Source organism: Mirounga leonina, unplaced genomic scaffold (genome assembly GCF_011800145.1).
Source record: "Mirounga leonina isolate KUSES-001 unplaced genomic scaffold, KU_Mleo_1.0 Mir_507, whole genome shotgun sequence".
Lineage (NCBI taxonomy): Eukaryota > Metazoa > Chordata > Mammalia > Carnivora > Phocidae > Mirounga > Mirounga leonina.
Window position 1 is genome coordinate 3,572,801 of NW_023270789.1, and position 23,743 is coordinate 3,596,543.

A 23,743-nucleotide genomic window follows, 5' to 3' on the forward strand; every position below is an offset into this window, starting at 1 on the left:
TCAGCTGAGCCCCTTGCTGCCCAGGGCTGAGGGCTGAGGCTCTTCGCAAGCAGCACGGGCAGCTGAAGGGCCCCCTGGGCAGCGTGTCACGTTGCACACCCAGGCCAAGACCCTGCTCTCCAGTTCCTCTCCCGCAGATGAGCTAGTTTAGAGCCCCCCACCCCCGCCGCCATCATTTCCATGCTGAAATCAACACCCTCGACCACAGTACGTTTTTTGTACCTTGGTCTGAAAAGCCAACTGTGGTTGTCAGTGAGAATCAGTTCGATCCCCTAGGTGGATAGCTTGCGTTTTTAAGAATTTCTAGGCTAGGGGCGCCTGGGTGGCTCAGATGGTTAAGCATCTGCCTTGGGCTCAGGTCATGATCCTGGGGTCCTGGGATCGAGCCTCGCATCATGCTCCCAGCTCAGTGGGGAGTCTGTTTCTCCCTCCCCCTCTGCCTCCCCCCTGCTCATGCTCTCTCTCTATCTCTGTTTCAAATGAATAAATAAAATCTTTAAAAAATAAATAAAAGAATTTCTAGGCTAGCTTTTTCAACACTGGAAGGGTTCACTTAACACTTCCTCATAGATTCCTGCTAAATCAGAGATCCCAATGCCAAAAGAAAATCTCCCTGAGGCAGAGGGAGGGAGTCGAGGCCTGAAAAGAAAAGGACTTTCTTTCTCGCCAAAAACCAGGACCTTGAGGGTCTCTGCTGGCCGAACTGAAAGAAGGCTCGGGACTGAAAGCCCACTTGTAGGGAAGAAAAGCAGGAAGAGCGTAGAACAGGCTGTTTAATGATTTAATCCTGTGCCCCACTGATTATGTAATGTGAACTTTAACCTCCTGTTAAATATAGTTTGTACTGAGAATCCTTCACACTCTAGTAAAAATAGCTGCACGCTTGAATGGCTCATGCACTTGGTGACTGCAGGGAAAAAGGCTGGGAAATCTGGGCGAGAGGAAGGGAGAAGGACCCTGAATGCTTGGGCTGGGCTATCTGCAGCCAGCTTGCCCATTTGAATGTTCTGGACAGCAATGGCAGAGAGCTGCCTGATCCAGCTATGTAGCTGGTGGTAGCTGGACGGTGGCCTGGCAGGTCCCTGAGCGAGGGGCTGCAGCAAAGCCCACCATCGCCTCCACACAGCACACTCTTTGCCCGTCTCTCCCACCAGAGCTGGACTGTGATGCTGGGATGACAACTTCCTGCATGGGATTCCTGTAGCCGGAACACTAGGAAACCTCGTTCTTGGGTGGGAGAAATGGGGGCCCAAAGCATGTGGGTAATGGAAAAGAACTCGAAAGCAGGGCTTGGGCAGGAGCCCCACACAGAGGCAGGCATAAGGATACAAGGCCACACACACCCCACAACAGAGCAGAGGTGGCCTCCTTGGCCTGTGTGGGAGGTCCCCCTCTGTGCCACCGCTGGACACCGGCTGATGCCCGACAGTGGTTGGGGCAGGGGGCCAGCAGAGGATCAAGTGGCCGAGAGGAGAGAGATCTGGTTTTTTGCCTTATTTCTTGCACTTCCTTCAGTTTGTGAAGTGCAAGGGGAAGAAAGAAAACCCAAGGCTGGAGTACAGTTTGTGCTTTTGTGAGTAGGGTGGCTTCGAGAACCCAAGGCAGCAATTACTGCTGGGTACGGACTCTAGCTCCATGCCCTGCCTCCTGCACCAGAATTTGCCATATGCTGTGTGTTCAGGGATGAGCATGGAAATGGCGTCTGATGCCCCCAGGAGAGACCGTGTTGAATGATCCATACATCCACCGACGCATCTTCTAAGGATTGGGTTGGCAGAGAATCACCTCGTGCAGATAGAAGTGGCACAAGGTGTGTCTGAAAGGGAGGAGAGATGTGACTTCCCTGAGCCAGGTTCCTCCTGCCTTCACCCTACCCCCTAAAAAGAGTCTCCTGCTAGCTTCGTGCTCGCAAACAGAAAACCGATACAAACGGAAGGTACACAGAAACTCCCCAACCTGAACAAAACAATGCAAATCATTAAGTGGATAGAACCACATCCTGGGGATTGAGTGTGCTCAGCCATTGATTTGCATGGATTTTTTTTTTTCTTCCAGCAAGAAAGGAGAGAGAGCAGAAGGCAAGAAACAATTCAGATACACTGATCCCATACCCCACACCTTTCACACCGCTGCGCCCCCCGAATTATCCTTGCACTTACGCCTTTCACTGGATGACTTCAGACTTCTTCGCTCTTGCCATTTCTAAACGTATAAAGGAAAGAAGAGTCGGATGTATCGAGAACTACTATATGCTTTATATGCTAACCTAATTTAATGCTTACAGCCACCAGCTGGGATAGGATTTTTTTTCTGTTTTCTTTTTTTTTTTTTTTAAAGATTTTACTTATATATTTGAAAGAGAGAGAATGAGAGAGAGCACATGAGAGGGGGGAGGGTCAGAGGGAGAAGCAGACTCCCTGCCGAGCAGGGAACCCGACGCGGGACTCGATCCCGGGACTCCAGGACCATGACCTGAGCCAAAGGCAGTCGCTTAACCAACTGAGCCACCCAGGCGCCCCTTTTCTGTTTTCTGAAATACGTGAAGGAAACTCAAAGAGAACAGGTAGTCTATGCGGCAGGGTTGGGGATTTTTAGCCCAGGTCAGACACCAAAACCTTGCTCTGCAGTGCTTCTCAACCCTACCTGCACACACACACACACACACACATTGCCAAAGGAATCTTGGGAAGTGCCAATGCGGGTCCAATCAGTCAGCATCTCTGGAGGCGCAGCCCAACATCGGTACTCTAAAACATCGGAGTGATTCTAACGCCCCTGGGGTTGAGAACCACTGGGCGACACCGTACTCTTTCCCATTACAGCACCACCCCTTGGCTCCCGCCTCCCACCTGCTTTCTCTGGCCTTTCAGAAATGCCCCAATCCTGCCGGCTTCTCCACGGAGGGGTCCAGCAAAAGAGAGCAACGTTTGGAAGCCTACGGATCACTCCTTTCATAACAAAAGTGTGTGGGACAACTGATGCGGGGGTCCTTGTGTCTGAGGAACATTACCTGAAGCGCCCCGTAAGCCATGTGGCGATGCGGAGAGACGTTTGCTAATGGCCTTGCTGTGATTACATGAGGTGGGAGGGAAAGCACCACGTTTGGACCCATAAACATGGGGATTTCCGTTTCTGTCGGCCCGCCAGCTAGCTTTGTGAGATGAAGAGAGTTCCTTTGACCACCTGGACCTCAATTCCTTTCTTGTAGAAAGGACCCGGGTGTAGGATTTGATAACATTGGAACTTGCTTCCTTTATCTACCGTGTGGGTCATGAATTGCTACTCTCTCAAAACCTCGCAATGTCCTGCCATAAGATGGCTGTATCGGGACGCCTGGGTGGCTCAGTCGGTTAAGCGGCTGCCTTCGGCCCAGGTCATGATCCCAGGGTCCTGGGATCGAGTCCCACATCGGGCTCCTTGCTCAGCAGGGAACCTGCTTCTCCCTCTCTCTCCCTCTGCTTGTGCTCTCTCTGTCAAATAAATAAAATCTTTAAAAAAAAAAAAAAAAGATGGCTGTATCATTTCACCGGTGAGTTTACCTTAAATGCAGTTGTGTCTTTATAAAAGAAAATGTTCTGAAAACACAAAAGGCTGTTTTTCCTAGACAAAAATTAGGTCAAGTTCTCTCCGTCCTATCCCCCTCGTAAGAACAAATTTAGAGCATCTAGGGCGCCTGGGTGGCTCAGTCGTTAAGCGTCTGCCTTCGGCTCAGGTCATGATCCCAGGGTCCTGGGATCAAGTCCCGCATCGGGCTCCCTGCTCGGCAGGAAGCCTGCTTCTCCCTCTACCACTCCCCCTGCTTGTGTTCCTGTTCTCGCTGTCTCTCTCTGTCATATAAATAAATAAAATCTTAAAAAAAAAATTTAGAGTATCTACTGCTTATACCTGGATGTTAAGTGTAGGTTCTTTCAGTGACATGGGTGACCTTGACTTTTAATTATTCAGGAGTGGCAGGTACAGAACGTGAAGTGGGTTGTTGACCCAAGATGCTTGGAAAGAAGGTAACCTCCTCTCTTCCCAAATCAGAATGCAGTAATTCATTTTTGGCGTAAGTATGAAGGACACATTCATTTTAGAGAAGATGAATTTAGTCCAATGGTGCAATTCGGTTTTTTTAGGCATTATTCAGACTGGCTGACAAAGAATATTAGAGGGGATCCCAGGGAGGTTCTTACTGGTCTGGGGCTTGTACAGCATAGACACCAAGAGGCCCCTATGCTGGCGTGGAAGCTGCCGGTTCACTAAAGGGCTCACTTCCAGCCTGGTAGCAGAGGCGTCTGGAGGCGCCAGGAGCAGCAGGTGCACCCAGACAAAGCAGCTGGACTGCGCTAGGCTCTGCTGCAAAGCCAGGCACGCTGAGCGCTGTGCCTAATCCTGTCCGGGAATCCAAAGCAGGAGCCCTGCCTTGGGGATATTGATTGCCCTGTGAGTCCCAGCTGAGGTCCGAGGAGTCCTGGGTATGGGCACGGGGGTGGGGGTGGTGATGTCCCAGAAGGACAGGAGTTGCTGAGCAGGCCAGGGAACCAGCCCATTCCTGATGCAGCCCGAGAGGCTGGACTTCTATACCGTGCGCTGGTGTAGGTTTTCTGTGGGAAAATGTCCTGTGGCAAACAAACAAACAAAAGAACTCTTCCAACCCCACGGAAAGAGATTCTTACCTAATTCCACCAAGAGGGAGTGGATCAGCATCTAGTCCTGGGGAGAGCAGATTCTTGTCCCTCTCCCATAGCAGGTGGCGGAGGGACTCGTAAGAGCCATTCTTCTTGGTAAAGATGTATTTACTTTGTGAAATAACACAGTGGAGAAGCTTTTCTTACTGTTTGGCTCGGGCCTTGATGGGTGGTCAAGACCAGTGGTCAATGCCCACCTGCGAACTTTTGGAAGAAGCTCAGAGATGAAGGGGAGTGAAACTCCTGCCCCCAATCCCCTTGGGAGCCAGGCCAGTTATGGCTTTTCTCTTCCTTCTCTTTTGCTACGGGACACTGCCTGGGGAGATGGTCTCTGTAGACCCTGGGCCAAAGCCTTAACATTCCAAGGAGCCATCACAACTGGAACAAATTCCTCCAGAAAGTTGACGGGTACAGACTGTGAGAATAGTATGTTCCAGCCCGAGATACTTATCAGCCCAGCTCCTGGCCAGGCACAGGTGTTACCAAGTGCCATTTCTGTCTCAGGGAAGCTTTTTGCCCCATTACAGTTCCGTCTCAATAGTCTGGCAGTTTGAGATTTGCTCCTCCACCCCCACCCCCCAGCTATATAATAAGGACAGGTCCACGGAGATCAGATTTCCATCCGCAGACTCTCTTTTCATTCCTTTGGACTAAATGTTCCCTGTATTTTCCTAGCCTGTGACAATCCTATTAAAGCCTCAGTCCCCTTCCTGAACTTCCACATCTCAGCCTCCCACTCCATGACATCAGGACAGGGCTTCCGTTCTGTCAAGAGTGAGGCCATAGGTTGTCTGTCTCAGAAAATGGCTTTGAGGCTAACTGGGGCTTTTTAATTATTTGGGGTTAGCTCGGCCCCGATGCAGGTGTGTCTCATTTTTTGCATAATGTTTCCTGAGAATGAGAGAGGGTGACCTCTAAGTTCAATCCACTCTTTTAGAGGAGAAAGAAAAGCAAAAAGATACATTGGAAATTGCCCCAATTTATGCGATCGCTGTGGGGTTCTGTAAGCGCTGCTCTTCTTTAATGGGTGACGAGGTCACTGTACTCCAGTCACAGACCTTCTGCATAAGGCTTCTTTTTCCCCATGAACTTTTCCAGTTGTTTCTTTGTTGTTCCGTCCCATGTAGGAAGAGCCAGACTCCCCTCTAGTGCTCTGTGCTCGTTAACTTTCCCCTCACCTGGACTCACGGAGCAGGCTTTTGCATTTGTCCCCGTGGGTCCAGCTGCTCAGAAACCTGTGGCAGGAAGGGCTAGTGCTCAGAGCTGGGCTGGCACCCCATCCCGCTGGTCTGTGGTGGTTTGGCCAAGCCCAGCAGGTCGACTCTGGCGGTATGAAATAGGGTTCATGTGGGTGTCTTGTTTGTCTTAAGGAAGAAGAGGAATGGGATTTATTTTTGTCATGACTCATGGTTCCTCACGGCTTTCTCTCAGCAGAGGATTTCTGAGCTTCAACAATTTTCCGGGTTCTCAGTTATGTAAACTGTCTTGGGGAAGAGACCCATCTTTAGAGGATGACCAATGGGGGGCAGTGGCTCCTGGACTCACTTCTCTGGGGACGGTGGCAACTGAGCAATGAGGAGGGGCAGTGCTGGTGATCACGTTCACCCCCCAATTATCATCAGCTGTGCCTTCCCTTCCAACTAACTCCCTCGCACATTCCCTGTGGCCTGTTGGTGATGGCTCCTTCCATCGCTCCTACCACCGCAGTGTTGCGTTGGCTGTTGTGGGTACCATTGACCAAAGCTGATCTCGATGTCCATTTAAGCCAGAGTTTGATTGTATTCAGCTATTATGAGAATAGGAAGCACGGGTCCTGCCCACTGTCATTAACCTTGACCTGAGCTCTATTAGAGATTGCTCGTAAATGTTATTGTTCTCCAGAACGAGGTCCTCCAAATTTCTCTCACGCTATATACTCCTCGGGCTCTTTCATCTTATTCCCGTGGATCTAATTTTCACCTAAGTTCAGAAGGTCTTCCAAATCTACGTTTCAAGATTTCTTCCAGACATCAAGAGTCCCCTATTTACCTACCCCTTCTCATCTCCACATGGGGGACTTACATTTGCCTTGACTTTAACGTATCTGACATTTAACTCATTCTCTTCCCCCAGCCAGTGTTTTCTTCTGTGGTGCTTCTCCTGGTGGACTGTGTCATCATCAGCTACATATAAACCCAAGAGAAAAATGTAGTTGTCAGCCCGAACCCTCACCTCCTCCCCTGTGCCTTCCCTCCTTCGTGTCCCCGCTCACACCAAGCAACCTCCGTGGTTTTCCATCTCCTGCAGAACAGAGTTGAAACTTTCTCATATAGCACCATAGGCCCTTGTCCTCAGGTCCCTGCATCTGTACATGTGATCCTTGAACTTGTTTCAGCCCACTGTCACTTCTGGCAGCTTTCTGAATTAGCTACTTTGTGTGTGTGTGTGCACTGAGCCTGTATATACTGCTTTGTCAGGTTTTGTAAATGCCGGGAATACCCTTCATTCCCTTCTTCCCCAGCTAATTCCTATTGCTTCTCCTGAATTCCTTTTCTCCACAACAATGCCCCACCGTGGGAATTAGTAGGTATTCAATTCTGGTAGGGGCTTAGCACTCTGAATAGATTTACCTATGTCATCTTCTTTCTAATTTTTTCAATGGCCCTGTAAAGAAGGTATTATTGCCCTTGTGTAATAATAGAGAAACTGGGCTCGCAGAGGTAAAGAAATCAGGGAGCTGGTGCAAAATGCGAATTCTCAGGCTCCACCCCTGGCCAAGAGAATCAGAACCTCCAGGGGCGGGACCCGGCACTTGGTGTTGTAGGAGTCCTCGGGTGATTCTTCTTTTTTTTTTTTTAAATTAAACTCAGTTAATTAACATATAGTGTATTATTAGTTTCAGAGGTAGAGGTCAGTGATTCATCAGTTGCATATAATACTTAGTGCTCATTCCATCACGTGCCCTCCTTCATGCCCATCACTCCAAACCAAAAGATAACCTACAGAATGGGAAAAGATATTTGCAAGAGTCCTTGGGTGATGCTGAGGCACACACAGTTTCAGAAGCACCACAAGACAGAGTTGAAGCGATCTCGTGGCTGATGAGTAGAGCAATTCTGGAGAGGTTGGCCCAGGGGAAAGCACCTTTCTCTCAAGTGCTTGAAAGCCAACTCAATGCCACTTAAGGATAATAAAGATACAATCTGAAGAGGGAAATTAACTGGTGAATGAATTAGAGCACCAGGATTAGGTAGGCCCATGCAAGTCATCATTAAACATACTGCTGGGTTTTTGGAAAATCCTTTTCGAGACCATGACTGCAGGCAAGTGTGATCTTGTTTGGCAAACAGTTTATTCTTAAAGGATCCCCCCAGAAAGGAGTGAACTGGGGGTAGATTGTCCCAAGTGGACATCACCTTTCTTTCAGCCACCCACAGTTCCCCCTGGGCTAGCAAATGCCTCACTTCCTAACAGGTCTGGAGCGGGGTCCAGCTGGACTTTGGGGGATAGTGCAGGAACACTTATTCTTTGTTAGGAGTCTCTTGAAGTTGAAAGCCTTTCAGCCCCAAAGGCACGCACGCATCTCCAATGGTGAAATTTCAGATCAACAAGGGCCATTTGGGGAATAGGAATCTCCAACTGAAGAAGACTGCCAAATGGGTCAACTTGGAGATCTGACTCTGGTCATGGCCGAAGAAGTGGTCCGAGTCTATTCCAGACTACATGTGGGGAGTCGTTATCTGTCATCACTGCTCTAAAAGACAAAATAAATAACTGGCACCTGTTAAGCATCATTTTATAGGTATAGATACTGATATTTAGAGAGGTAAAGCAATTTATCCCAACCTACATTCTGGGGCAGTGAAGGGGTCTTGGCATGGTGCACAGAGTAAAATAGGAGGGAAAAAAAATCTATTTTCCCCCACTAAGCTCTAACAGACTCAGAGTCGACCCCAAATTTGGCATTTCCTTCTATCATGAATGTGAGCCACAAAGCACTGTAGTCATCATGGCAATACCTGTCTGTGCGTCGGTAATGGGGATTACAGATCATTCCCTATCACGTTCCAGTTGTTGTGAATATCTGGAAATACCTTCTATCAAAATTTGAGCACTTACTGAACTCACCTCTCAATCTTGTTACTTAAGGTACTAACAAAGAGGCAAAGATATTACCGATGAACTGATGAATCACTGACCTCTACCTCTGAAACTAGTAACACACTATATGTTAATTAACTGAGTTTAATTAAAAAAAAAAAGAATCACCCGAGGACACCTATTTGTTTTTTAAATATTCTGAAAACTTTGAACATCATTTCAATTATAGTTCAGTAAAATTTGTTTCCTCTGTCATCTTCTGGACTGCTTGCATGAAAAAGACCTCATATGGGGAAACAGCGCTTGGGCTTTACCAGAGTCATGATGTAAAAAAAATAAATAAAAAGGGAAGAACCCCATGAGAGGTGGGGCCGGAAGTCACACCCAGCTGCACTGATTCCGATAATCATTTTCTTTTCATACTACCTCCCACCTTGGTCCATGTTGGCTCAAGGCTGGCAGTAAATTGGTGATACTCTCTGGCAATACTCAGAGCCATAGCCAACCCAGAAGTAGTTAGGCCATTAGACACAAGGAAGAATGGCTGGGGATATGGGGTGACTGTGCTTGTTTAAGTCACACACTGGGTGAGTCCTGCAGATGCATCCAAAATGCTTTGGTGGTTTGAGAATAAATCTATAAGCTCCTTCTCTTATTACTTCTGATGGGGGAATTGCAAAATCATTGCTGACATTTGTAATATTTACAGAGTGCCAATAATGTGTTGGTTTCCATCCTGATGCCTTAAGAGAAATTCAGTAAATATTTATGTAGCATTGCAATGCAGAGACATTGTGATAGACATGAGACTAAAGGAGGAAAAGGATGGAGTTTATGCTTCGGGTGGACACAATCCAATCAGAGTATAGGCAAAACCCGTATTTAGGCAATGGCACAGTATAGCTTGGGATAAATCAGTGTGGCTGTAGAAGTTACGGGTGCGAGAGGCTCATTCTGACAGCACAGAATGGGGAAGCCTAAGGTAGAGAAAGGATTGGTTAGAAACATGAAGGGTGCACTTGGAGGGTGGGGCGGGCTCTAGCCTAATAGGAAAAGGTAAAGTGTTTTAGTAAAAATCATGGTTCAATACATAAAGGTAAAACTCTGCAATGGCTTACAAACCCCAATGCAGTCTGGAGTCCATGACCTCTCTCACCTCTTCTCCTGCTTTCTCCCCTTTGCCCACCCTAATCCAGGTGCACTGGCCTACCCTTGCTGTTCTTTGCACCCTCCAGGCCTGCTTCTGCCCCAGTGCCTTTGCATTTGCCATTCCTTCTGCCTAAAACACTCTTCCCCTAGATATCCTGGATGCCCACCCACTCATCTTTTTTATGTCTCTGAGCAGATGTCACCTTCAGAGCAAGGCTTTTGACGACCCTACTTAAAATTGCATCCTCCCTCCCCACCCTGGCACACCACCCCATTCGCTGCTTTAATTTTCTCTAAAATACTTATTATCACTGACTTACTATATCAGTGGTTCTTAAACTTGAGTAGTGGCTGGAATCACCTGGAAGCCTTACTGAAACTGCCGGGCCCCCTCCCCAGGTCTCTGATTTAGTAGGTCTGGGGTGGGGCCTGATAATGTGCATTTCTAACAAGTTCCCACCTGCCGCTGCTGGTCTGGAGACTCTGGGAACCAGCGCACTATAAATCTTACTTATTTATTGCCTAGCTCCACTAGAATGTAAGTTGCTTATAGCAGCAATTCTTGTCCGTTTTGTCCGTTGCTGGATCTCGGTGCCAGAACAGTGGCTAGAACACTCAGACGTAATTGTTGAGCAGACAAGCAAACGTGGCTTCAGTATAGGGCAGGTGTCAGGATGCTGGGATGTGTGCAGTGGGAGTCAGTTTGCAAAGGAAAGTGCAGGCCATATCTTTAGCATATCTTTACAGCAATAACACTTTATTATTATGAATATAATACTTATTGCAACACAACCATCGTTCATTGAGTGTTTGCACTAGGCCGGGCCATTTAACAGTGAGATTCAGAGAGACTCTTATGACTCCCGTTTGCCTAAGATCACATAGGATGTGTAGTAAATCAGTTGGAATTTGGATTTTAGGTCTGTCTGACTCCAAAAGGATGGCTTTAAAGACTATGGTACGAAGTCATCTAATGATTGATTTTTTAAACTTTTTATTTTGAAAAGATTTTAGATTTACAGAAGAGTGGCAAAGATGTTGTAGACGGTCCCCATATAACCTTCACCCGGCGTCCTCTAGTGTTCTCTTACATAATCATCGTGTGTTTATCAAAACTAGGAAATTAAAGTTGGTACAATGCTATTAACCTACCTATAGACTTTATTCAGCTTCCACCCATTTTTCCGTTATAATGTCCTCATCTGTTCTGGGATCCAATCCAAGGTCCCGTTGTCTAGCGATTTTTAAGGACTCGCTGTGGACAAGTTGGAATGTGGGGAATATGAAGTGCTGAAGTTACCAAGACGGCCGACACACCAAGATAGCTTTGCAGCCCTTGAGGTGCGTAGAGGGGGGACACAGGCTTCACTAGACAGGGGCCTGCCAGGACAGAGGGAAGTGCAGGGTGCTCAAAGGGCCAACAGAAGACAGACAGGCAACCTACTCTTTTTTTAATTTTTTTAACTCAATTTAGTTAGCATATAGTGTTTCAGAGGTAGAACTTAGTGATTTGTCAGTTGTATACAACACCCAGTGCTCATCCCATCAAGTGCCCTCCTTAATGCTCATCACCCACCGGGTGACAGGCAACCTACTCTTGGTGTTTGGGAAAGCTTCTTGGGAGAGTAGGCAGGAGAAACAACATGAGTAGATCTGCAAGGCGCTGAGAATCAGCAGAGGGAAAGGCCAGAGGGTGGTGGCGATGGAAGGGAAGAAACAGGAAGAGCGGGTTAGGAAGCTCCAAAAACTGAGGCATTACTCATTGGTCCCAGGGGCTAACACGGTCAGGTGTAGGTTTGAGCTGGAATCTTGGGGCAGGAACATGTAGGTCAAGTTTATCTTTTGATGATTAACCCAACTGTCTAACATCTCGAGTGTCATGTTGCTATACTTAGATAGGGAAGGCAGTAGAGCCCAGTGGTTAACAGCATGTGCTCTGGAAGGAAACCATTGAGTCTGGACTCTCACGTGACTCCACCACTTCCTTGGGAGGTTTCTTACTTTTCTGTGCCTTGTTTGTCCCATCTGCAAAATGGGGAAATACTAGTACTCATAATGTTGGGAGGATTCAGTAAAATGACGTCTGTAAGGCACTTAGCACCATGCCTGCAAACAGTGGGAAGCCAATGAACGTCAGCTCTTCGTTAACTGTGCATCTAGTTCACATCTTGCCATATTTCTTAGACGAAATCTGAGATACCTGAAAAATGGTTTCGAAGAGAGCTTTCATGTGTATATATAGACTCATTACACCTTTAGTGCAATTGATTGTGCCCATTTTGTAGATAGAGAAAGTAGGACACAGCAGAGTTGAATGATAAAACTAAGATCACCTTACAATCAAGTTTAAGAGCAAGTGTTTGGTTTAAATTCCCTGATTCTTTATGCTGCTAGTGGGACATTGACCAAAGTCCGTGAACGTTAAGGAACAGTTAGAAAAATAAAGAGCTGTCTGTTCTTCAGGTCTTGTCCAGAAGATTAGCCTTTATCAGCAGTTTTGCCACATAAAATGTTTTATGAGTCTGCCTTCCTGTGGTGACACATCAGACTTGTGAACATTTAAGCAGCTCACAAATGCAGATGGATTTCATTTGCTGAGGGACAAAGAGTCCCCAGAGTTGACAAATTATTAGCTGTCATAAGCACGGCTCACAGATTTGGGCACTGGAGATGGGTCTTAGGGGTTGAGCAGGCCAGTATCCATTCTCTACGTAACCTTGGGTGGCTTGCATAATGTTTAGGAGCCTCAGTATATGCATCTGTAAAATGGGGATTCTGATGTTGCCCTCCTAAGGTGGTAGCGAAGTGTCAGAGACATATACATTGTACCCACCTTGCCATTCAGACAGTGTTCTTCAAGCATGGGTTATCTTTTCCTATGCCATCTCTTTCCTTCTTTCTGATGGCTATACATGATCCGTCACAAAGGCCAGGAAATGGTATAGATGTGCAGAAAACACGAAAAAATAAAATTTTACCAGTGATATAAATTTCAGATAGGGAGAGACCTTCCAAATTGGTGTCTAGGTAGATAATAAAACCGAGATGTGTTTTTCTCCCTTAAAAACTCTGAGAAGCCAGAATCATCCATTGGATACTGCGATTCTCATTTTAACTACATGTGGATTTTATTTGTGTTCATGGGGGCTGAAATTGTGATTGCAGGGGTGACTTTGAGTGTCCCCAGTGGTCTGATGTAGCCGTGGAGGACAGCAACTGTGACTGTTCAGTTGGGCAGGACGGGCCCCATCAAAGCGTGAGTCCTGGTAGCTACAGAGCCGAGTCCTGTATCGCTCACAGGTCGAACGTGTGTCCGATGTGTGGGCAGAGAGACACTGGCTGTGCCCCATTGTGACAAAGCTCCTGGTCATCGATATTTGAATAGAGGTCCCTGAGCAGGTGCATTCGCTGAGAGGCACAGTCTCAGGAAGTGTCCAGGTCCTCGCCCTCACGGGGCCTCTCTAATGCTAGAATACACTGCCTAATCTCGAGCACCCAGGGGAGAATGGGTCAGGGAGGAGGAGCCCACACCAGCCAGCCAGCCCGTGCCCAGACGGGCTATCTTGTTCTACAGACTCGGAGCTATCTGATGGTTCCCCTAGCCTGACCAGCACATTCAGCTATGCGCTGGGGCCCGCAGGGGATTCAGGGTAATGTTTCCCTTACTCCCAGGGACTGGCTAGTCTTACTTGTCTTTCCTCTAATATTTAAAATGAATGCCAGATCTGCCCCCCCCCAACAATGGATAAATACCATCCCCACATTGCATGGGCTTTATGCTGCCACCCACATTCCGATTGTCATGAAAACCCACAGCTTTTGGCTAATATATGTCAGTCGCTGATAACCAGAGGGTCCTCTTCTCTGTCCCAGACTTTTATTTCTCTATATTGACCTTGATAGTGGGAGTGGGCATCGGAGGACCTGTATTCCCGTTGTTTCTGTCTCTAGTCAACTAAAACCAATAGTCAAGTGATTTTGCCTCTTTCTGTCTGTCTCAGTTTCCAAATCTGTTAAAAATGGAGATAATTATCCCTGTTCCGTGTACCTGCTAAGAATTTGATGGAGATAAAGTAGGATCACATATATTATAAGGATCGCTTAAAAATTAGAATAAAATAAATAATATTTATAAATGAAATATTTATATAAGAATTTATATAATGTGTTATGTAATTATATATAAATATAATATTTATAAATAAAAACGAAGATGGTGGTATGGTTTTAATAGTAAAGCATAATTGCTCTGGATTCCACGGAGGCAGAATTTGTGACTACCTGAAAGAGGCAGTATAAAAGTTTACCTTTGCCCTGTTATAAAAAAAGATGCATTCAATAATTGAACAATGTGAATAATACATGAGGGATATGTTTAACCTACATATGAGAACAATCGGGTTTCACAAAGTTAGCAGCAATCATCTGCAAATTAAAAATTCATGCCATCCTTCTGTGCTCTCTGCAGCGAGTCACGGAATACCTTCCCTTGGCAACACTTAGCTGTTAAAATCAGAAACATGGAAAGGAACTTTTAGCTCACCTGACCCAAAGTTCTCATTTTAAAAAGACAACAGGACTGACTTCCAAGGATATGTGCCATACACCTCTAAGCTCTCTCAGTCCACTGGATGGCCAAACATTGAACCCAAATCTCGCCTTTGTTGTCATTCTCTCCTGCCTCCTTTGTTAGACTCGTTAAAGACTAATTTTCCAGTTCCCAAGGAAAACAATTTTGTCTTTTTTTTTAAGTGGAAACGTAGACAAAAACACAGACTTACCAGCTTGGGTGACACAAAAGTTTGCTTTAATATTGCCTCATTTTCTCCTTGACCAGCCATGGATCCAGGTTTTGTGGAGGGCCTGAAGCTCTTTAGATTGGGGGCATCAAAAAAAAAAAAAAAAAGAATCAAAATTATGAGTAAAAAATTGTTACAAATGCAAAAATGTTGATTTAGCTTGAGAGAAGAATCATAATGAATTTTAAAAATTAAATTGACAGATACCACACATATCAAAAAAATAACATTTTTATTAACTGCCTTATTATTCATCTTATTATTGCCTTTTCTTAATTGCACACCTTTAAAATCTTTTTCTTTTAAAAACATTTTTTGGCTGCAAGCTCATTACCTCTTTGCTTGATTACAGTTCTGTGACATCATAATCTCAAGAGAGAACAGTAATATTTCCTTCCTTCCTGAAGCTTCTACATGATTAATCAGAAACATTTTTTTTTTATTTTTGATACTTTACAAACTTTCCTTTTAGCTTCCCAACTTGGTATTGGTAATGTCATGTATATTTTAGGATTGGATTCAAATTTGAGAAAACTTCTCTGGTTTCCATCATATGTGAATCGTTATAAAGATCCCTGCTTTGTTGTTCTGCTTGGAGTACATGCCCTATAAATATAGGAATTCTCATAAATCCTGTTTCTCACAATTGCTATTAAAAATAACAGCAACAAAGGGGGATTAATTTTTTTTTTGTAATTGTACACACTGCAGTATGAGACATCTTCCTGATGAGAGAGGACTTCAGTCTGCTATGGTGGTGTAAAAGTGAAGCATTCACTTAATAATTTTCGATATCTAATGTTGGGAGGAAATTTCCATATATTATTTCTGACTCCATACATTTCAAACTTCATTGCTCCTCCACTCCTCATATACACCTGGTGGTGGGCTACAGGGCATGCTCATATTTCCATATGACCCCAGGCCCTGTATCCAAACACAGAGATGGTGGATAAGTCAGCACAGTGGGTGATAGGAGTGTTCTGGAAAGCCACTCCTTCTCTGGGATGGCTGGCAGGAACAGAACTGTGCGTGGAAGTGACTGTGACCTACACCAATATGCACTCATAAACCCAAACTAAACTTATCCTTTACTGACCTTCCCCTTAACTGGATTCCAAAAATCCCTCCAACATTGCCCCACCTGAAGAGTTATGTGATAGAGTGGGAATCTGAGTAAAAGAAGCATTATTAATCAGTTCCAACTAAAATGTATTGCTTTTGCAAATTTTGCAATATATGACCACGTAAACACATTGGCAAGCCCCTCCAGGGCCTTGAAAGGGACCGATGCAAATGAGAGTCGCTGAAGGTTAAGCTGCATTGGCTTTGGGGTGAAGGAGAGGTCTCTGCCGCATGGAAGAGAGAGTTATAGCTCTGAACACAGTAGACGGGGTGTGGCACACGTCTACCAGGATAGAGGTGGCGGTGTCGTCTGGGCAAACTGACAAGCAAGGAGTCCACCATGCCATGTCAAGGGAGGGCCAATGGTTTCATCAGCGTGGTCCAGCAGGGGTAAGTGTGGTAGCTCACCCTGGAGTAGGTGTCCTGTTGCCCTGGGCTCCTCGGGAGAGACCATCACTTGCTGCCAACAGGGTGCGATCATGTCATCTGTCCACTGCAGCTCATCCATGACCCACGCCGTCCATCAAAAAGCAACCCAGTAATCCCTTAAAATGACATCATTAAAAACCAGACAATCTGTTACAATTTAAACGTAACATTTGAATCTAAACTTGGATGACTACATCCTAACAAATACGTGTGCTCCGTGGGCATCATCTAATATAGGAGACAGTCTGGTGACCAAAGGAAGAAAGTCTCATTAAAGGTAAAATTCTCAGGGAGGGTTCAGATCCCACACAAAGGGCTGTTGGCCTGGGGTCCCTTTACAACTTATCCCAAATATTTGTTTCACTATGAACTGGAAGAGAACAAAAAAAAAATGGTTTAAAATATTCTGAAATTCTGATTTTTCACCAAGTCAGTCTGGTTTTTAACTCTGGGTTGAACTCAGGTTCTTAAGACAGTGTGGCCCACCTTTGTCTCCTGTTTTCCAGACTTTCTTTTTATTTATTTATTTATTTATTTATTTATTTATTTATTTATTTAAAGATTTTATTTTTTTATTTGACAGAGAGAGAGAGACAGCTAGAGAGGGAACACAAGCAGGGGGAGTGGGAGAGGGAGAAGCAGGCTTTCCGCCGAGCAGGGAGCCCGATGTGGAGCTCGATCCCAGGACCCCGGGATCACGACCTGAGCCGAAGCCAGACGCTTAACGACTGAGCCACTCAGGCGCCCCTTTTCCAGACTTTCTTAACCTTCATTCTTGCTTGTCTGGACTATTGCAAGCACCTCTGGTCTACCTTGTACACTGTGGCCACATATGTGCTCTAGAGATATTCTTCCCTGCTCTCCCCCAGAAGCAGTCTGCCCTCGAGTAGAACGCTCAGCCCTTTGGTTGGTTCTGGTCTTCAGGCATTAAAGAAAGTCACCCTTCACTGTGGTTGTCTGTACATGGCTATCACCCTTGCTGTGAGGATGAGGACCAAGTCCGACCTTTGCATTCCCAGCCCCTGCAAGGTCGAGGCACAAAACCGGAGCCTGGTAAATATCAACGATGGCACCACTATTGATGCTTTTCTTACAGTCATAGTAATTGTATTCTCCTTGCTGGTGATTAGCTTAGGGAGGTATCCAATAGAAGTGTCTCTGATCATGGAAATGTGACTTGTGTGACTGAGGAACTTTTGATTTTCTTGAATTCTAACGAATTAAACTGTAAAGTGCACTGGGCTCATCTATGGGACAGCGCAGGTGAGCGAGCTCAGGTGACCCAGGCTTGGCAGGGGAAATACCGGGCAGCCAGAGTTTTGTCTTCTGCAGGATGCTGTCACGTCTGGGTGTGGTGCCCAGGACTTAAGTGGCCATCCACAGGCCTGAGAGGAGCACTGAGGACAAAGCTGACACACTGAGGATGGTGGAGGGGAGGGAGAGAGCGTGAGCCATGGACGCAGGCAACTCTGGAGCTGCCCTACCTGGGACCTCCTTATGTGTGGGAAAGGACATTTTCCTCATTGTTGAAGCTATTTTGGGTAGGGCTTTCAGTACTTGCAGCTAAAAGCAGCAGAAGTGACAACGTTATTATGCTAATCAGGTGGGGGGGGCAGGATACACTATGTCCAGTGGGATTTGTAGATGTCGTGTAGAGACTGTAGATAATGATGCAAGAGAAATACACCAAAAGAGAAGCCATCATGGAATCCCTGTGTATCTGAAGTATGAGTTTTCCTCAGGCAAAAAACAGGGTTTGGGAGTTGTTGTTGAGGGAAAAATGGGAAGAATTCTGCAGAGGATATCTGTGGCTTTGGTCTAGTGAGAGCTTCTATTGCTCTTCCTTTCTTTATAGGATCCTATGTTCTAGGGGAAATCATTCCTTGTGACTCCAATGAGGCTGACCCCCAAATCCTTAGTCACAGAGGTGGGTCTAAAAGGGGAGTCTGGCTGATAGGATACACCACACCTCAAGTCACAGTGATTGATTAGGGAGGGCATGTGAATTTTCACGAAGATTTGATATGTGGACAATACAGACACTAGGAGAGAGAAAGGGTGTTCCCCCGCCTCCCCCGGGCTCATGGGCTATGAGGTTTCTAGCCAGAGGAGAGAGCCCTTTGAGAGTAAAGCCAGTCCCAGAACCCAGAGGGACAGGAGAGAGAGACAGAATCTGCTGACACTATCTGAGCCCCCGGTTGCAGCCATGCCTGAAGCCCAAGTCCACCTTTAGACTTTACATGTGCAGGAGCCAATTTTGTTCCTGTTGTGCTATGTGGCTCTCTTTGACTTGCAGCTGAGAGAGTCCTGACTGATATAGTAGATAGTGTTTGATTAAACAGGACAATAGGGAGTCCCTGGATCTGCCGCCATGACTGGAGTGGGGTCAGGGAAGAAGGATGTGCAGAAGATAGGAAATTGCCAAGGCTTCATGAGGCAGTCTGGTGCAGTGCACAGCGTCTGGAACCTGGACAAGCATAGGTTTGGGACAAAATGACCAGAGTTTTAATACCAGCTTATCCATTTGCTCATTTGATAAATCTGAGAAAACCACTTAAACATTAAACATGGGTCTCAGTTTTCCAATCTATAAAATGGGCAAAGACGACTTTCCTCTTAAATCTGTCATGAGAATTAAATAAAGCAGCAATGCATGTGAAATCATTTGCATAGAATTTGGCAGACAGTACTCTCTTGATTGACGTTAGCCAATAACAGTGTCCAAAGTGACTACTTAACATTTCTTGGATTCTACTTTTATCTCCTTTGCTAGCTCTTTATTCCTAGCAGTTTCAATGAAAACTAATGCTAACTGCTATTATGTGAACAAGTACCTTGTTCGTGTGCTTTTCGTAAATTATCTGTAGTCCTGAAAATAATGATTCAAGGTAGGTGGCACCATTTCACAGGTGGGGGAGATGAGTGACTTCTCTACACTGCAGAGCCAGGAGGGCATCTAGATGCAACTGGTGGGGGAGGAGAGACCATAGTGACATTGTTTACTGTCGGGATTTTTCTTTCTCAGGAGAATTATGAAAGACACACTGTTGTTTTGAATTTCAAACCACAGTTACGTGTGTAATTAAAGAACGTGTAAGTCCTTCAATAGGAAAAAGTGGAAACTGACCCAGTGAATGCCAGACCGAACGAAGGATGTTATCCAATTACTGTTCTTACTGGGATATAGGTAAGATAATGTTCTTGAACCTCTCATAGTCCGATTCAAAACTGAGCTTTTAGATTAGATGAAAAAGCAATAGTTTTTTGAATTATAGAAGATGAGATTAGTGCTAAATGGACTTTTGTGCTCATTTTACAAAAATCCCCAAACCAAGCCCAAACATCCACCGTTACCATCACCACCCCATGCACACACTCCCCAACCCAATCTGTTTTTTAAAAAACATACGGGTAGTCCTATTCTGATTAGCTGCACCATCTTCATTAGGACACAAGTGAAACTATTTTTGTTCCTATGGAAACACGAAAGTGGCAAAGACATGCCTGAGAATGCAGTTGTTTGCTGCAACCTGTTTCCAAGAGCAAAAACCTATCTATCCTTATTGCTGATGTCTAGAGTTAAGGGAGTTATTTAAGTAAGTGGAACATTCTGCTACAGCTAAAAAAGAATGGAATAGATCTATACATACTGACATGAAGAAATGTCAACAATATACCTAAACATTTAAAAGTAAGATGCAGAATATTTAGAATATAATCTCATTTATGTAAAAAAAAAAAGGCAAAAAGAAAGAAAGTATCTATATGATGGGAAAGCCTAGAAGTAACAGCAACCTATGATTAGTGGTTATTGGGTTACTGTTTGGAGTGGGATCACAGAGGAATTTGACTATTCCCTTTTTGTGGTTTTTGGTCTTTTTTTTTTTTTTTTTACAATGAGCCAGTTTTATCTCTATATTCAGAAATATAATAAATAAAGATATATAAAGTTGAGATTCATATTACATTGGTCAAAACCTAAGGGGACAGGCTGAGCTATTAGCTGATATTGATGTGAATGTTAGTTTCTATTTTCTATGTCCTCTATCCTGTGTTGATCTGCATAGCCCAGAACAGTTTCTCTAATTGTTGACTTCTTAACAAGTCTGCTCCTCATTTTAGAGACTGCTATGCTGCCCTTGGGAACACAGCCACTATCCCTTTTGCTGGGCCGGCTCCTCTTCAGCTGCTTCTTCTGTCTTAACTCGGGAAGGTCCATCCCAGTGGCTGTAGCTACTCCGCTCTTATCCCACCTTTAACGTTTCCATACCATCTGTGGTCCCCAAATAGAATTAAAGCAAGATTAAATTGTTAGAAATCCTCTAGGGGCGCCTGGGTGGCTCAGTTGGTTAAGCGACTGCCTTCGGCTCAGATCATGATCCTGGAGTCCTGGGATCGAGTCCCGCATCGGGCTCCCTGCTCAGCGGGGGGCCTGCTTCTCCCTCTGACGCTCTTCCCTCTTGTGCTCTCATTCTCTCTCTCAAATAAATAAATAAAATCTTAAAAAAAAAAAACAAATCCTCTACCCAACAAATTTAGATAGAGTCCTTCCTCTACCTTCATTCTTAAACATTTCTTCTGCACCTGCCTCTTGCCAAGTGCTATGACAGGTCCCTGTGCTCGGGGCACACAAAAGGTCCTGGTAGAGACAGACAGGTAGGCAGCGACAGTGACCATAAGAGGTGATACCTGTATTACTACACAGACTTTCTCAGCACCCAATGTGTGTCTGCATTAGGTGCTGGGGGGCCAAAGATGAGTAAGATGGGGGCCCCGACCTGTAGAAGCTTACAGAGTAAGCAGGGCAGTCCAGTAGAAATCCAATGCAAGCCACATACGTAATTTACATTTTTCTAGTAGCCACATAAAAAATGTAAAAAGAGAGAGGTGAAATTAATTTTAATCAGACATTTAATTTAATCCAATGTATCTCAAATATTATCATTTCAACATGTAATCAATATAAAAATGATCAATGAGAGATTTTATATTATTTGTTTCATACTAAGTGTTTCACATCCTGTATAGATCTTATACTTACAACACATCTCTATTCAGACTAGACACAGTTCAAGTGCTCAGTAGCCACACGTGGTCTGTGGCTAAAATAATGGACAGGGCAGCTCTAAGGGGAACATGGACTGTAAATAGATCACTTCACAATGCATTGAGAGATTCCATGGGGTGTGCCTAGAATGTTGTGGGTGATGGACCTCACACCCTGGGGTGGGATGTTTGGGAGAGAAGGTAATGGTGAGGGAAGGCTTCCTGGAAGAAGTGGCACGTGCACAGAGGTAGCCAGATGTATCATGGGAAGGGACCAGGTCCAGAAGGTGGGACAGGCAGCCTGAAGACAGGCTCAGTGGCTTCATAAACTGCAGAGCAGGTAGGGGTCATCTTTAGTTTGGTGGTCCTAGCTTCAAAACTAAAACTGAAAACGTAAAGTAAAAAGACAAAACAACAAAACAAGGGAGGGTTTTAGTGAATAGGAATGAGGTAGGAGGGAAGTACAGAGGAAGGGCCAGCAGAGAGGAAAGGTTTTCTACTTAAGGATAAACCTGACACCAGACCACAAGGACGAGGAGCACTTTGCTAGGGCTGAGCCCTGGTGAGCGGAAGACAGGCTGGATTTTGGCCACTGTTTGGCCCCTCATCCAGGCCCTTTGTGCAGTGCGTGGGCTGCACAACCATCCATGGTGGCTCTTTGCTGTCCTGTCTCACTGTACCCTCTCCAGCTAGACTTTCCCCACATTTACGTGAGAATATGTGCAGTGGAGCTGGTTGGAGGATGTGACATTGATCTTCCCTTTTTTTTTTTTTTTCTTTCAGGGTTCATCCAGAAGCAGAAGCTCCTACCTACGCCTGAGGCTTGCAGTGTGCCTCATAAAACCTAGTGAAAAAGACAGTCCATGCCTTCCTGGGACTTATCCGCCCCACACTAGCATTAGACCGGCACTGCCTTTTAAAGGGCCCCTGTGCCTGCAGACGGGAGAATGACCGCTCCCGCATGCTCCGCGCATGTCCAGGTGGTGGGGATCTCAGGGGGACACCAGTTCACTGGAGTGACCTTGGATGAGTCACCCTGCCTCTCTGGGCTTTCTCTCCTCCTCTGTGAAATGGGGGTTGGGACAGATGACAAAGCTCACAGGTTTTGTGACTAGGACACTGCAACAAGCCGGAGCAAACCTGTGTGCAAACCTCCACTCGGCAAACTGTGCCCCAGGCTGTCCCCACCCCAACCCTCAGTTCTCAGCTACCAGCCACACACAGAAACCCGAATGCTTGGTCCTTCCAGCCTCCCCTGAGCAAGCTGCTGGCTGAAACCCGGGAAAATCTGGTTTTAGAAACGTCCTTATGCAACCGTTTTCCCCCCTATTTTACACTGCTAGTGCTTTAGGAAACACAATATTGGCAAAATGGCTCGGAATGATTGCTGGGAACTGGACAGACCAGTTTGGTGAGAAGCCCAGGACACCTTCTAGAAGAGCCTGGCCTCTCTCTCCCGCTCCCCCTTCCCTGGGATGCGATGAACCAGGAGTCAGGCTGGGTCACAGGATGAAAGTCTGAACTAGCTGAAGCTGCCTGGGACAGCTCTAGCATGCATATCCAAGCCTTGGCCCTGCTCGCTGGGGCCTTAATAATGCAACAATAACCAGCTTCTACGGCACACAAAGGCTTTAGGAAAGCTGGAGATAAAAGTGACTTTGTTCTGTTCTTGCCCAATACAGTAGACATCCATAGGTGTTCCCACAGAAACTAACCACGGGGCTGTCGCTGTTCCTGGATTTTCTCCCCTCCCTGCTTATTGAGAAGCCATGGATAGCTAAGAATGAAAACGCCATCCAGAAAATGAGATTTAAGGAGAGGGCAGACGAGAGAAGAGCACATTGCAAAGCTGGGTGTGCTTTCTGCTGAGCCCTTCCCTTCCTGGAGACTGTTGGCCCCTGTAGGATGCCGCATCCACTTCATCAAAAAGTCACTGTGGGCCCAGCGTGAGCCTTAATGCGATCAGAGCGAGCATGGGTGGCTGTGGAGACAAAGCCATTTCTCCACCTCGCTCTGCATTCGGGCTGCATCATGCCTGCTGGAGGGGGCAGCCCTGCACCTCACTCTCCCCTGCCGCCGGGAACCTGCCTGCGGACCCCAACCCCTCTCGCCCTTTTTCCCCACTTCCATGCCTATCCCCCCTCCGCCACCGTGTCCCAAAGCTGGAGCTTAAATAGCAGGCTTCCCTGCCCTCTCCCCCGTCCCCCGCCCCCGTCCTTCCACTTTACTCTTACGCTGAGTCCAAACAGAGCTGGGCCGGTAGATTGGAGTCACCCAGACTGACCCACCGGTGCCTGAACCGTATGCTCATGGCTACCTGTGTGCCCCAACAAAATGCTTTCTTTATAACCTCACTTGTCACCACCTTAGGGAGGGTGGGTCCTAGAACCTGTAGGGGACACAGCTGAGTTGTCTAAGCTGTATTTTGGGTTTGGGTATGCAAAT